The sequence below is a fragment of the Megascapheus bottae genome, chromosome 4, assembly GCF_031878675.1.
Source record: "Megascapheus bottae isolate mThoBot1 chromosome 4, mThoBot2.hap1, whole genome shotgun sequence".
In the NCBI taxonomy this organism is placed as follows: Eukaryota; Metazoa; Chordata; class Mammalia; order Rodentia; family Geomyidae; genus Megascapheus; species Megascapheus bottae.
Genome location: NC_143512.1, coordinates 13,499,453 through 13,514,234, shown reverse-complemented (window position 1 = coordinate 13,514,234; position 14,782 = coordinate 13,499,453). Strand labels below are relative to the sequence as shown.

The following is a 14,782-nucleotide window of genomic DNA, read 5'->3' as shown; positions in this document are numbered from 1 at the left end:
AATTTAGCCATGCCATAAGTAACTTTTTATATTTCCTTAGGGAATCATTTCACTTATGAATCTTCTGAATCTGCAGTCTCGATTAAAAGTTGATGTTTTTTTTCTGTCTCCTTGGCTTTTGAGATGCCTCCCTCGTGAAAAGGGTGGTAGCACCATCCATCTCCCTCACTGGCCTATCTGGAGTTTTCCTGGGTTGTGGGGAGGCCAAGCTGCCCCATGGGTGGAACCTGGTGAATGTAATCTAGGGAAGCTCCCGGAGCCACCTCTCTCTCCTGATCCCTGCCCAAACACTCCCTCCTGTCCCTGGAACAGAAGCTCCCCAGGGGTTCAATGCCAGCCTAGGCAGAAAAAGTCTATGAGACTCTATTCTCCAATTAACTAGCAAAATGCCGTCATTGGAAGTGTGGCCCCTTTGCTAGCAAAAAAGCTAAGCAAGAGCCATAGGTCCTGAGTTCAAACTCTAGACACACACGCACGCACATGATTCCCCAAGCAGTATTACAGTGTAGGAGTTGGCTTGGCTGAGCACCTTCAGAGGTTCTAGCTGAACATCGATGGTTTATACCTGTAATCCTAGCTATCAGGAGGCTGAAATCTAAGGATCCCAGTTCAAAGCCAGCCTAAGCAGAAAAGTTTGTAAGATTCTTTTTTTTCCATTTTTTGGTTTTTTTTTTTTATTGTCAGGGTAATGTATAGAGGGGTTACAGTTACATTCGCCAGGTAGTAGATGCACTTCTCACACATTGATACCCCCTCTCATGTTTTTGTCCCCATTTCCCTCCCCCCAGGTTTGTAAGATTCTTATGTCCAATTACCCAGCAACAAGCTGTGAGAGCCTGACTCAAGTGGTAGAACATTAGTCATGCACAAGAAAGAAAGAAGGAAAGAAGAAAGAGAAAGACCGATCAGGGACAGCACCTAGGCCCAAGTTCAAGCTCTAGGACCAGCATGAGAAAACAAACACTCCAAAAACAAAAACTGGTCCCAATCCAGGCATAGCTGCCAGAGCCAGGAGTCTGCTCAGCTCTCAGAGCTCCAGTCTCTTTATTTACAAACTACAAATGTGTTGATAAACTGATTACTTACTAGGCAAATAAAGGCTTTAACATATTCTGCACTGGAAAGGAAAGCTGAAGGGATGCCCAGGGCCCCATCCTAATTCAAAACTGTGCTAAGGCTAGGTGGCAAGGTCTCTTGCTTATAATCCTATCTACTCAGAAGACTGAGATCTTTGGACACTGGTTCAAAGCCAGCCCAGGCAGGAAAGTCTATGAGACTTATCTTCAAGTAACCATCAGAAATCTGGAAGTGGGGCTGTAGATCAAGTGGTAGAATGCTAACCTTGAACAGGAAAAAGCTCAGGGACAGTACTCAGGCACTGAGTTCAAGCCCTAGGACCTGCACAAAACAAAACAAAACAAAGAAAAAAAGAAAAAGAAAAACCCAACAGCAGCAAAACTATACTGTCACTTTCCTCACCTCATTCAAAGCCTACTTCTTTAATGTGGAGCTGGTAGGACTGGCATAATTATCTGAGACTTGCCTAGGGGTTGCCTTGAGGCCCACCTGTGAGTGTTTTTTTTTCCCCCTGGAAAGACAAAGGTCAGGGTTGCAGCAGGAAGGCTGGAGGGCAGACTAGAGGGAGAAACTTCAAATTTAGAGGATGGGCCTTCTCTAACTGGCACTTTCTGCCCCTTTCTCAGACTTGTCCAGGTGCTAAAACCTCTGGCTCTGACCTTTGACTCCGGGCCTCTGGGTGGGCACTCAGAGACAGAATCACAACTGTAGGTGGGGCCCAGGGGACCCAGAGGTGGCTCAGGGAGTTAACGATTTACGAGGGGCCCCTTCCGGAGCCCTCCCTCCTCGGGGCCTAGCAAGCAACCCGTGACTGCCCAGGCAGCTAGACACAGAACCTGTCCCACCAGTTCAAAGAACAGTTCATCTCTGGGCCCACCCCAGGCACAGCTGGAGCACCCAGTCTCCCCCAGGTCTGAAGGCGAGGACAGTCTAAGGGTTGCTATCTAGGGTGTTGAGGGGGGCCCTCATTTGAGGAGAGAGATGAGCCTATTTTCAGAAGTCCTAGTGAGGAGGGTATTTAAAGCCCAGCTCTGTTCTCTGGGGCCTCAGGGGGGGGAGGAGAGAGAGAGAGAGAGAGAGACAGAGAGAGGAAACTGAGCCCCACCCCTCCATCCACCCCTAGCTGGCCTGCAGTACCACCCCGCCCCAGCCTGCAGGCCTTGGGCAGGGCCCTTTTAGGCCCAGCTGTATTCTCTCTGGGTAAGGTGTCCTCTAGGTCTAGTATTGAGAGATTTGTGACATAGTGTTGTCCCCTTACACTAAAGCCTCCCCTCTTCTCTTCCTGGTCCTTAGAGTCCTGGAGTCTCAGCTTTGGTACCTAGAGAAGCCGAGGGCTACTGCACGGGTGTGACACTTCCCCAAATGGCCCTGCACATACAGGCCAAGTTCCTTGTGGGGCTGTATCTGTGGTTGTCTATACGTGGGAAATATGCAGGAGTGAGGGAGGGAGATTGCACTGGCATCTGCTCCCTCATAGCCATTTTATCCCCGAGCTGGAGCCCCATTTCTGTCCTCCCTTCCTTCCTGTGTACACAGATCAAGGCCAGGTGTGAACCACCAAACTGATTTCTCAGGAATGGGCAAGCCTGGGCCACTTTGGACGCAGATAGGGCTTGTTTGACTTCCCCCTTTAGTGTCCCTTTCAAAGGCCATGGGTAGGGGTGAATGAAACCTAAGGAATGGAGTAAGTGTGAGGGCTGAGACTCCAAGGCCACAGGCTAGAGCAGTAAAGCTGTTTTCTGCTTCTGTTCATGCTGGGAAGTTCATAATCTAGGGTGACCTCATTGAAGACTATTCTGTATTCTGCTGTAGCAGGCAGGGCAGCCAACCCCTGCTTCTGTGCTTTGTGATACAGGTGAGGGCAGTGGGCCCAGAGAGGGGTAGATTTAAAGTGAGGACTGGCTATCTTTGTGTGAGCATGAGTGCTGCTTTTAGAGCATGCCAGTACTGGGCTTGAATTCTTGCTAGCACTCTACAGCTTGAGTCACCCTCTAGTACATCATTTTGTTGGTTAACTGGAAATAGAGGGTTTTTTTGTGTAGGCTGGCTTCAAACTTCAAAATTCCATGAGTAACTAGGATTATAGACAGGAGCCCAAAGTGCCTGAAGATCCTAAATCCTATACTTCCCCTCATGCAGTCTTTTTTGTCGCTGCTCTTTTAATCTATGATGAGCATTAGCTAAAACAGGTGGTTATGGAAGTATAAATTGACATTCTGGGGGCCGGGAGTTTGGCCTAGTAGTAGAGTGCTTGCCTAGCATGCACGAAGACCTGGGTTTAATTCCTCCATACCACATACATAGAAAAAAAAAAAAAGCCAGAAGTGTTGCTGAGGCTCAAGTGGTAGAGCTCTAGCCTTGAGGAAAGCCCAAGGACAGTGCTCATGCCCTGAGTTCAAGCCCCAGGACTGGTAAAAAAAAAAAAAAAAAAAAAAAATGACATTCTGGTTTTGCTACCCTGGGCTAGAGTAGGGAACCTGAGGATTAATTATGCACAGAAAGCAATTAGCATAAGCTGGGCACATAACTCAGAGATCAGAAAGATGTTGGCTGCTATTGTTATTACTAGTTACTTAGAACCTTCAGGCCTCAAGTAAGTAAAAGACCCTCCCTCAGCCTCAAAGAATTTTCACAGATGATGGTAATGAGTGGATATGGGGACTAGTAAGTAAATAAAAGCTATTTCTGCTGGGCATCTGGGGCTCTATAATCATAGCTACTCAGGAGGCTGAGATCTGAGGATCATGGTTTGAAGCCAGTCTGGGCAGAAAAATCTCTATGAAACTCTCCTCCAATTATCCACTCAAAACCCAGAAGCGGAGCTGTGGCTGAAAGTGGTAGAGCTCTATCCTTGAGCAAAATTGCTCAGGGACGATACCCAGGCCCTGAGTTCAAGTCCCACAACTGATAAAACAACAACAGCAACTACATATTTCAGTGATTCAGTTTGCCTAGCATAATGCTGCCTTGAATTTGAACCCTAGCACTGCAAAAAATCAACAAAAGGAGTGGGGGGAGGGAGAGGGGACAAAAACATGAGAAAGGGTATCAAGGTTTAAGAAATAATTACCTGATGAATATAACTGTAACCCCTCTATACATTATCCCGACAATAAAATAAAGTAAAATAAAGAAACAGAATTTTTTTGTGTGCCAGTCCTGGGCCTTGAACTCAGGGCCTACACACTCGTCCTTGAGCTTCTTTTGCTCAAGGCTAGCAACTCTACCATTTGAGCCACAGAGCCCAAGAAAACCTACTTCTGTGCAATGTGGTTACTGAAGCCATATGAGAGGATAAATGACAAGCCCAATGCCAGCCCAGAGTGCACATGTGCAGTGCATACCTTTCCAAATGATACCAAGCAAAGGCTAGAAGGCTTGTCCATGGACCAATCTGTATGTTCTTTCAGCTACCCAAAGAATTACCCTTTTTTGTTTTTCTGATTCCCCCAAAGGCTACTTGTGACCTTGTTGGTATGGCTCAAACTCAGACTAGAAGTGACAGAGAAGATTTCCAGTGGAGATGATATATGTTATTGGTCTTCACCAGGAAATTTATGAGATGAGCTTGATTAAATCACTTCTAGGCAGAAGGAACAGAATATCTAAAGTCCTAGCATCCTGAAGCAGGGCCTTGGGAGTATCTGAAGGGTTTGCCGATGTTTGGTGTTGGTCAGTAGGGCTCAAGGATTTCCTTGGTAGGAAAGCCAAGGCAGGGCAGGGATCTGGGGAGCCACACCTCGATGCTAGATATGAGTGTTTTCAGCAGGATTCAAGAGAGTGGCATGAGGGGATGAGGGAGAGGAAAGTGATGGAGCCCTTGTTTAGCTTACAGAAAGCTCTGGGTTGAATCCTTAGCCCTTGCTTGAGGAGGGGATATGAATATGAATGAGAAGGAGAGTGCTGTTTCAGAGTCCTGAATTGAGACATACTCCATTGTAGAAGACAGGGCAGGTAGACGCCAAAGGTCTCTTGTCTTCACCAAAGGGGTTGGAGACTTGAGGAATGTACTTCCTAACTTGAAATCTATGGTTGGTTGAAAATTCAACAGAAAGGTGAACAATAATGTTGAGATGAATATTCCTTTGGTGGTGATCTCTGTTCTTGGGAAAGGGTAAAGCTCCCCATCCCATTCTTTCTAGATGTCCTCCACTTTTCTCTCTTATCTATAACAGAGAAGTCTATGTGGATGTCTTGTGCAGGACATTTTCTAGACATACTACTTTTTTTGTCTGAGACCTGGACTTGAACTCAGTATCTGATGCTTTCACTCACTGGTTGGTGATCTACCTCTTGAGCCACGCCTCCAACACCTGTGCATTGCATTTTCCATATGGATAACCTGCCTGAACTCTCCCCTCTTGTTCTTTTTTTTTTTTTTTTTTTTTTTTTTGTGGGTCATGGAGCTTGAACTTGGCCTGGGCACTGTCCCTGAGCTCTTCAGCTCTAGGCTACTGCCCTGCCCTTGAGCCAAGCCCCGCTTCTCATTTTCTAGAGGTTAATTGAAGAGTCCAGGTTCTTTTTTCACTCGTGGCCTAGCACTCTATCAACTGAACTATTCCTCCAATACCTCTATCAGGTTTTAGTTTATAGATGGGAAAATTCCAAAATCCTCTATTCTTTAAGTTGGATCAGACATGTGCCATCACCATTTTCCTGGGGAAATCATCTCCACTGGGAACACTATAGTCTGTAGTCTCCTTGGGTGTGGAAGGGGGGGGGAATGGTCCCCTAAATTGGATAATAGGAATTCCCTAAGGTGTAGATCCCGGCATAGACCTTTTCACTCTGCACTGACCTCAGGTGTCTGGGATCTATAGGGTGCTTTTACCTCTTAGGTTCTAATCCTTGTATGGGATAGGTACCTCTTCCTAGTTTGTGCCTCACCTTCCCCAAACATTAAGTGCTGGGACATTCTGGATATGCCTCAATTTCCTCACATGGTCAGTACCAAACAGTGCCTGATGCTCAGGGTGAGGCCCAGAATGCGTGTTTAAGCAGTGTGAGAGTGAACATCTGGGTGCCTTCACCATTTTAAAATTGTCTTCCCATAGCAAGCATCTTGCTTTTCTTCGCATGGTATGTTTACAAAGAGTGGCTTTGAAGAAGCCTGTTGGAGGAGAGGGGCTCACCAGCATGCTAGAAGAGCCATTCTTTGTAAAGACCATGGGGGGGGGGGTCTGCAATGCCTGGGAGGAGAAGGAGGAGTCACTTTAAATGGCCTGCCTTTTATGTCAGGAGTGGAAGGTGAGGCTACATATTCCATATACCAGCTGAATTCTGTCCTTTGACACCACCCCCACTCCCAGTTGGGTTCAGGCTCCAAGTTCTCCTATAGAGAAGGCGTGGAGGCTTCAGTTTGGAGCCTCGGTTCCAGGGAGACCCAAGCTCCATGGCCTTCACTATGGCTGGGAGACAGCCAAGGCCCACAGAAGAGAGAGGAAGCAGTGAGGTGGGAGACAGTTTCGCTTCTCTCACGGAGGCTTAGCCTGTGGCTGGAGGCGGTCGGGTCGTGGCAGTTAACTCCCTGCTATCTGGACCCCAATAGATGTCAGGCTGTAACGTTTAACACTAGGCCCACTTCCCCAACAGCCCTGCTCCTCCCCCTCCCCCGCTCAAGTTGGGGGGGGGCAGCATTTTCTGCTTGTTAACCCGCCTGCATGAATCCCAGAGAATTGGAGAACTTCCACTTTGGGATTGATTATATGCAGTTTGGGATTATACGAGCCCGGGGCTCTCTCTATGGATAGCTGCGAAGACATCTGCAGCCATAGGATTAGCCCAAGCTGGGCAGATGGAGGGAGCACTGATGGAATAAGGCCGAAGATATGCAGAACCCAAATCTCCCCCCCCCCAAGTGGGCACCTACTCTGACAAGGCTGAGGTTTCTCTTTCCACTAGTTTCTGTTGAGCGCTGCGGTGTTCCAGGTACTGCTCAGGCACCGAGTTCACAAGTCCTGGTTCTGTATCCTAGTCGCCTAAGCCTCAGGATTCAATTAGGTTTTGGCGCCTGCCTCTTAAAAGACAAAGCGTCCTTCCTCGGATCAGTTTCCCTATCTGTGCAATGGAGGCAGGAGTCTCCACTACTATTCTCACGGTGGACCCAGTACCCAACGGATCCAGGAAGTGTTCTGGAGGGGTGGGGTCTCTGAACCAGTCCAGGGCTAGGCGGCACAGTTCCTAGGAGCACCTGAGCTGGAGGCGCGGCCCAGCCCTCCCTCCCGATCGTCTTAGCTTCTAGCCCAGCTGGTGCTGTGGGGGCCCAGGGCGGCTGATTTACCCCGGAAGGTGCGTCTCCAAACCCAGACATCCCTTACAAAGCGGGGCGATCCTTTCCCTCCACCGCCCCCCGTAAAGTTGCACGGAAAAAAGGTGAAGCGGGGCTCTCGAGTGGAGCTGATCCTCGGCCCACCTAGACCGGGCGCGGGCATCCGGAGGCGTAGTGGTAGCGGCTTCCAGCCTCCGAGCCTGCGGCGTCCAAGTGGCCAGAGCTGCGCTAGGAGGGAGGCGGCGGGAGGAGGGAGGGGGAGACGGGGTGGAGGGGGGGGGACGAGGAGGGAGCGTCGAGTCCGGTCCGGGTTTTGCCGGCAGCCCCCGGGCAGCATTCAGAGCTCCTGCCCGGGCGGGCGCGCGGCGGCGGCGGCAGAGGCGGCGGAGCCTGAGCGGGGATGTAGAGGCGGCGGCGCTGGCGGTGAGAGAGCAGGCGTCCGAGCCGAGCCAGAAAAGCGGTGGAGCCTCACCCCCTCCCACACACAGCCCGCAGAGCCGGGCCCCGCGTCCCAGCCCCGCGCCCAGCCATGCCCGCCGCCTGCTGAGTCCGGGCGCCGCGCGCTGAGCCCTCCGCCCGCCGCGCCGCGCTCCGCTCCACTCGGGGGTGATTAGTTGCTTTTTGTTGTTTTTTAATTTGGGCCGCGGGGAGGGGGAGGAGGGGCAGGTGCTGCAGGCTCCCCCCCCCTCCCCGCCTCGGGCCAGCCGCGGCGACGCGACTCCGGCTCCGGACCCGGGCTCGGCGGGCGACTGGAGCGGAGCGCACCGCGGCGGCGGCGGTGCCCGGAGCGGAGCGCGGCTCCCCGCCCCGCCCCTCCCCCCGGCCTCGCGGCGACGGCGGCGGCGGCGACTCGGACGACGCGGAGAGCCGGTAGGTGTCGGGCCACGGCCCTCCCCCGACCCCCCCCTCCAGTCCAGCCCCCTCCCCTTCCCCGCCTCCCTCCCTCTCCTCCCCCGGGGCTCGGTGCGCGGCCGGGGCCGGAGTTCGCAGCAAGTCGGCGGAAAGTTTGGCGGCGCGGGTTCCCCCGAAGTTCAGGTGCGGAGAAGGAGGGACGGGGAAGGAGGGGTCCGTGTTCGGGAGGGGCGGGGGACGCCTGCAGCCGGAGCTGCGGAACCCCGGAGCCTGGGGGACCTCGCGCCGGTGAACGCTCTGTGGCCGCCGCTGTACCCCAGCCTTCCCCAGCCGCAGTCTGCTCGGTCGCAGATCACTGAGTTCAGACAAAAAGAGGGGTTTTTAGGGTCGAGGACGGCGGGGTGGGGGCCGTGGGGTGGGACCGGGGGGTCTCCCCGTTGGGTAGGGTCGCTTCCCCTGGACGGGTGGTCGCCGACGCTGGAGCCGCGGGCGCCCGGGGTCGTCGGCTGGGTGCCGAGCGGGCGCTGCGCCGGCGGGGGCGGCTTCCTGGATGTCTCCGGCGCGCGCTCCGGACGCCCGAGCCCACTCGCAGCCCCGGGGTTTTGGGGGGGACGAGCGTCGCTGCCCTGAGCGTCCTCGGCCACGCGTGGCCGAGCCTCCCCCCCCACACTTGGAAGAGGCGGCGGCCACTTCTGTTTTCCCCTCCGCGGCTCCTCGCCCCCGCTGCCCCTGGGGTGCAGGGGTGGGCTGATCAACTTTGACCTCCCCCCCACACCTAAGTATCGCCCCCACCTCCGCCGTGCTCCACCACCTCTCTCCCCCCCCACTCCAACCTTGGGGAGTCTTTCGGGCTGCCTGCGAGCCCCGCGGGTGCCAAGCAGCGTGTACAGCCCGGGACGGAGAATGGGGGTGTTCCCCTAGCTGCGGGGCGGCGGGGAGGCGGGCGTCCCGGGCCCTCGTCACGCCGCCCTGGCCCAGAATTTAGCCCTGAAGTCCGCCCCGAACCCCCACCCCCTCCCCCACGCCCGCCCTTCCCTTCGCATCCCGGGGGCGAGGGGCCGAGCCGCCTCAAGAGGAATGTGTTAATTTTCTGACTAGGGGAAGTTGTCCTCCCCCATTGGGCTGCTTTCCGGCGGGGTGCGTCCGGCTTTGTTTATGTGTAGGATAGACCCGAGTGAGGGACCCCAGTTTTTAATGGGGGGGGGACTTCCCGGGACCTGTCAGAAGAACTGAAACCACCAATGAGAGAGCGGTATATGTTTTCTCCTCTCGGGGGAATGGTAAGGGGTGCCCCGAGTTGGCTGGTACCAAAGGCTACGGGAGGCACCAGGAGACGGGGTGGGGGGGGGCAGGTCTGCAGTGACTCATCCGGAGAGACCTGTCCCGGGGGGGGGGGTCTCCAGTGACGGGGCGCTGAAGGTTTGGCCACCGCGCCCGACTTTGCCCTGGGAGCCCTGGGTGGTCTGGGAGCTGGAGTCGGGATTGGGGTGTGCTGAAAGGGAGGGAGCGGCCGGGCTGCTGGATGACCGCCTTCCCCTGAGCGGCGGGCGCAGTTTGGAGCCCTGGGTTTTGTCGTGGGCTCGGCCACCCCACCCCCGCGTTTGCTCAGGAAGCGCTGGGGAGGGGGGCGTGTGTGCTCGCTCGGCCGTCGCCCCCGCCGGAGCCGCCCCGGGGCCGCCGGCACACAGAGTCCCTTTCAAGTTTTCCGCTGGGGCCGCCTGGCGGGGGCTGCGAGCGCGGCCGCTGCGGACTTGTTTGGAGCGCGATTTGAACGCCCGGCGCCACCTCAGCCGCCCCAGCCCGCGGGGGTGGGGGTGGGGTCAGGCCCCGCGGTGGGGAGCTTTTAATTGGATGGGGGGGCGGATGATTAGCACTGAGCGTCCCCTCGTGAGACCCTCCTGTCTCGATTCCAGCTACCCCTGGAAACCCAGGAATGGGGACTCCCTGGAACCCTCTTTTTTGAGGCCCGTGCTGTGAGACGCCTGCAACTGCGTGGTGTTGATTTAGCAGTTTCCCTCGAGGAGAGTCGAGCTGGAGCTGGCGGAGGGGGGGTGGCCCCGCTCTGCAGCTGTCACCCCCCTCCCAGAGCGGAAATTGCCCTCTCTACTAGGGAAGGAGGGAGTGACAGTTTGGTTTTTGCCCTGGGGAGGGGTGGGAACAGCTGAGGGAAGTTGGCCTTTGCATTCCTCGTCTGCGCTGGGAGTTTGGTCGGTGTCTCCCTTCCATCCTGGCAGGACCTGGGACTCCAGGGGAAGCCCTTGCCAGCCTCGAGCCTCCTTCCATGCTGCCCTCACTTTCCAAGTGGAGGCAGAGACGTTCCCTGCAGCAGACAGACCCTTGACTGGTTTGCAGTTGGTGCCTTATTTATGTGTGTATTGGGGCCTGGATGTTTTCCTGGCTCAGCAGGTGACCCTGGCCTGGGCCTCCTATCTCTCCCCCAACAGAGCCTGTTGACTTACCCCAGGGCCAGTGGCCTTCTCTTTATCACGTGAGGCCTGGAATGTCCACCAAGCTGGGCTGGGTCGTGTTGGGGGAGGGGAGGGGAAAAGAAGGGGGAGGATCTCTGTGTCCTGGGTTGAGGCCCTAGGGCTCCCACCATGACTACCTCAATTTGTATTTTTTTTGCACTTAAGCCTAGTGCAATAGCACTTTGAGCTACAGCACTGCTTCCAGGTTTTTAGTAGTTAATTGGTGATATAAAGTCTCATGGACTTTCCTGCCCTGGCTGGCTTTGAACCACTATCCTCAGCTCTCAGCCTTCTGAGGAGTGGCTAGGATTACAGGCCGTAGTCATTGGTGCCCAGCTACTACCTCTGTTTTTGTTACCCATTCAGGTTTCTTGCCTACCTATTTGTCTAGTATGACACTGAGGCCATTGGAGTATATAGTACGATTGCATCTGTCTAAAGAACCAAGTCTCTGGGAATCAAATATCCTTTCCTCTTAGTTATTCCTGAGAGGTAGAATGGAGATGGTGGTCTCCCTGGGAGGAGAGAGAAGGATGGGTCTGAAATAAGGTCAGCTGACTTCCTAAGGTAAACGAGTTGGGGTAGAAGTATGTGAATATGGGTGAGAGAGTCAGACCCAAACTACTTTTCTAGAGGCCTCTGTGTGTTCTGACCCATCTACTCAGAACTAATCCCAAACAGTGTTCTGGAGCATGCTTTAACTGGTCAAAGATAGGGCAAATTTGCTTATTATTCCATTTATTGTCATTGTTCACTGCTTACATATAAGTATTCATTCATTCATTCATTCATTGGCTTGATATGTAAGTATTGAACTACCACTGAATATCAAGTCTTATTCTTTTGAGCAGGGTGCCAGTGGCTCACACCTGTAATCCTAGCTACTCAGGAGGCTGAGAGCTAAGGATTTTGGTTCAAAGCTAGCTTAGACAAGAAAGTCCCTGAGACTCTTCAATTAACCACCAAAAAAAAAACTGTGGTAGAGCACTGGCCTTGAGCAAAAGAAGCTCACAGATAATGCTCAGGCCCTGAGTTCAAGCCCTAGTACCTGTACCTAAAAAAGAAAAAAAAATTCGAGCATATGAATAACTGCCCCTATTGAAGCAGGCACTGGTAGGAGAGCTTCCTGGATCTCCCCTCACACCTGGTCCTATCCTAGGGCTCTGTGTGTGGGGTGTGTGTGTGTGTGTGTGTGTGTGTGAAGTGCCCTTGATTAAGTGTATTAATAGTTAAACTTTCACTCATAGCTGGAACTCACCAGACCACAAAAAAAAACCTCCCCCGTTACTCACGCGCTACTGCCCAACAAGAATATCCCACTAAAGTTTTGTTGTTTTTTTTTTTTTTCCTGCTTTCTCCTATGTCCCCCTCGCTGTCTGCCTCCCTTACCCCAGTTTAGAGCCAGCCCTCCCAGGCTGTTGGCAATGAGAGAGGACTGCCCCCTCAAATCTCTAACCCTCTCTCTACCTGCCTCCTAAAGCCAGAAGCATTGTCAAGTGGCAGAGATGAGGCTGTGTTGCACAAGTTTGTTGGTCTACCCTGTAAGAACCTGGGTGATGTGTGTGCATATGACCCAGGACGTGGGTCTCTGGGTCGTATCTATAATCTGTGAGTGAATGTGTAGAATGTTTGTCTGTCTGTGTCGGGATGTGGCAGCCTGAAGTGCGTAGTTTTGTTTTGTGAATCAGGGTGAATTAGCTGCATTGTATATATCCATGCCTCATGCTTCAGTTACTGATGAAGCTGAGATTATGTATCTAAAAGTTAGATACGGCTCTGTCAATCTGGGAAGGGGTGTGTGTGTGTGTGTGTGTGTGTGTGTGTATGTGTGTGTGTGTATGTGTGTGTGTGTTTGCAATTTTGGAGAATTGAAATTTGTGACTGGTGTGTATCTATACATGCTTATAAATCTGGGAGTGTCTGGCTGCCTGAGTGGTGTGTGTCTGGATTTAAATATTCTCGCCAGTCTAGAAGTGGCATATCTGAGATGTGTGGGCAGTGGTCTGTGTCTTTGGTGGCCGTCGGCAATGTGTTCCTTTCTCTTCCTGGATCTCTTCTTTCTGAGTTTTTCCCTACCTGGTTGTTTGTGGCCCAGATTGTGTGTTTTTCTATCCCCTTCCATTCTGCCCTCTCCCTTGTCACCTTCCCTCCCACCTTCCCCCTCCCCCTTGCAGTAACTGGGCAGCTTCCTTGCCTGCCTGCCTGCTGGGAGTTTTGGAAGCCATGGAGGGAGACAGGCTGGGGCCAGGGTGACAGCGCGTATCCACGGCAATGGCAGCCTGTGATTACAGAAATAAAAGGATTTTAAGGTCATGGGTATTTTTTATGTTTCTCCCCTTTGGTGGAGCTAGTGGCAGCAGAGGGCCCCAGCTGTGTATCTGCACCTTATGCAGGTGAACATGAATGTGTAGGGCTTATCTGGGAGCATGTAAACATGTATGTACATGCATGATCACAGCCTGTCTACCTGCTTCTTATAGGGAATCCATAGGGTTGTCATTGATTCTCCTGGGGAAGAATTCTCAGGAAGACTTCTTGCTTCTGAGTATTACATGTGACTAGAACCCTGCAGTTCTCAGCATGCTGAGGAGAGCAGTATGGCCCCAACCCTTGCTCACCTATCCCTCCACCCCCTAGTTGAGTGACTCTAGCCAGGAGAATAGTTGGGCCCAGTCACCTGGGCAAGGCTACATCTTGGGGTGTCAGAGCCCCTGGCCCAGCTCCAGACCCAGTAATTGCATTCTGCTGCCTAATCCCCCGCCAGCTCAATTAGATCGCAAATTCTTCTTCATTTCCTGCCTCTGATGCTGGCCTCCCTCTGGGCTTGTAGTGACTGGGAAGGGGGGGAGATCCCAACCTACCTTTCACCAGTGTCGGTGGAGTGGGGGCTGAGACCGTGATTAGTTCCTGCTACCACTGACCCTGGGAGCCCAGAGGACCAGGAGGGTGGGGCTCTGCCAGCCCCTAGACCAACCTCAGTATCTCTGTGCTGGGAGAGGAGTCTTGTGTTACCTAGTAGATCTAGAAGATCCTTCTAGATAGACCTCCATATCATACCCTAACTTGGACCCTGCATAGGCTCTTCTTGACTCCTGTACCCAGAGCATTTGCTGACTACCCCTCTCCCCAGCATGGCAGTTGTGACCTTTTTTCTTTCTTTCTTCCTTCCTTTCTTCCTTTCTTTCTTTGTCTCCCTTTTTTTTTTTTTTTTTCCTCCATGGTACCTTGTTTTAGGAGAAAGTCCTAGAAGCCATGAGATCACTCAGTGCTTCTCACTCCCCTTTCTTTCTCTTCCTCACCTGGACAAGTATATATAAGCAGTAGGATTCAGTCCATCAGACCTGGCTCCAAATCCTGGCCCTATCACACTCTAGCTAGATCTGTGACATGAACAAATTCTCTCCGCACACCTCCGTTTTCCTCATCTTTGGAATGGGATAATAAGTGGTGCCTCGCAAGACCAATTTTAGATGAATACAGGGATCACACAGTGCCCAGCATGGGTGGTGGCTCATTCACAGTTTGCATTTAGTTACCTTGAACTTGGTGCTTTTGTCTTTTTTTTCTTTTATGCCAGTCATGAAGCTTGAACTCAAGACTCAGGCCTAGGCACTCCTTGAGCCTTTGTGCTAAAGGCTGTTTATGTGGTACCGAGGAATTGAACCCAAGGCTTCATGTATGCCAGGCAATTCGCACCCCTCTTATTTTTATTTTATTTTATTTTTTAAGACAGTACTTCCAATGGGATACCAGTGGCTTGCCCCTGTAATCCTAGCACCTTAGGAGGGCTAAGACCTGAAGATCACAGTTCAGAGCCAGCCAGAAAGCCTCTGAGACTCCAGTCTCCAATTAAGCCCTCAAAGCAGGAAGTGGAGCTGTGGCTCAAGGTCAGCACCCTGGTCCTGAGTTCAGGCCCCAGGACCAGCACACAAAAAAATACAAGTCCTCCATATGTAGCCCTGGCTGGCTTTGAGCTCATGATCTTTTTGGAGGATTACAGGCATCTATAAGCAAATCTGGCTAAAAGTTGGCTTTTATGGTGGTGAGTCCCTCATATCGCCCAGTGACATTGCTTATATACTTAGCATCAATACTCTAGCTTGCTCATTACCAGGTA

General features: G+C 52.6%; 1 protein-coding gene across 2 annotated transcripts in view; it reads left to right on the top strand.

Annotated features, from left to right (window-relative positions):
* The first annotated feature begins 7,660 nt into the window (after positions 1 to 7,660).
* The window catches only part of Cxxc5 (CXXC finger protein 5), a 37,818-nt gene continuing 30,696 nt past the window's right edge, over positions 7,661 to 14,782 (top strand). Inside the window, exon 1 of one of the 2 annotated variants that reach the window (XM_090331410.1) lies at positions 7,661 to 8,215. The gene's annotated coding sequence lies outside the window, so the exon portion shown is untranslated. Of the gene's footprint in view, positions 8,216 to 8,321; positions 8,381 to 14,782 lie in introns of those variants that run through there. The other variant, XM_090331413.1, reaches the window with a different exon arrangement.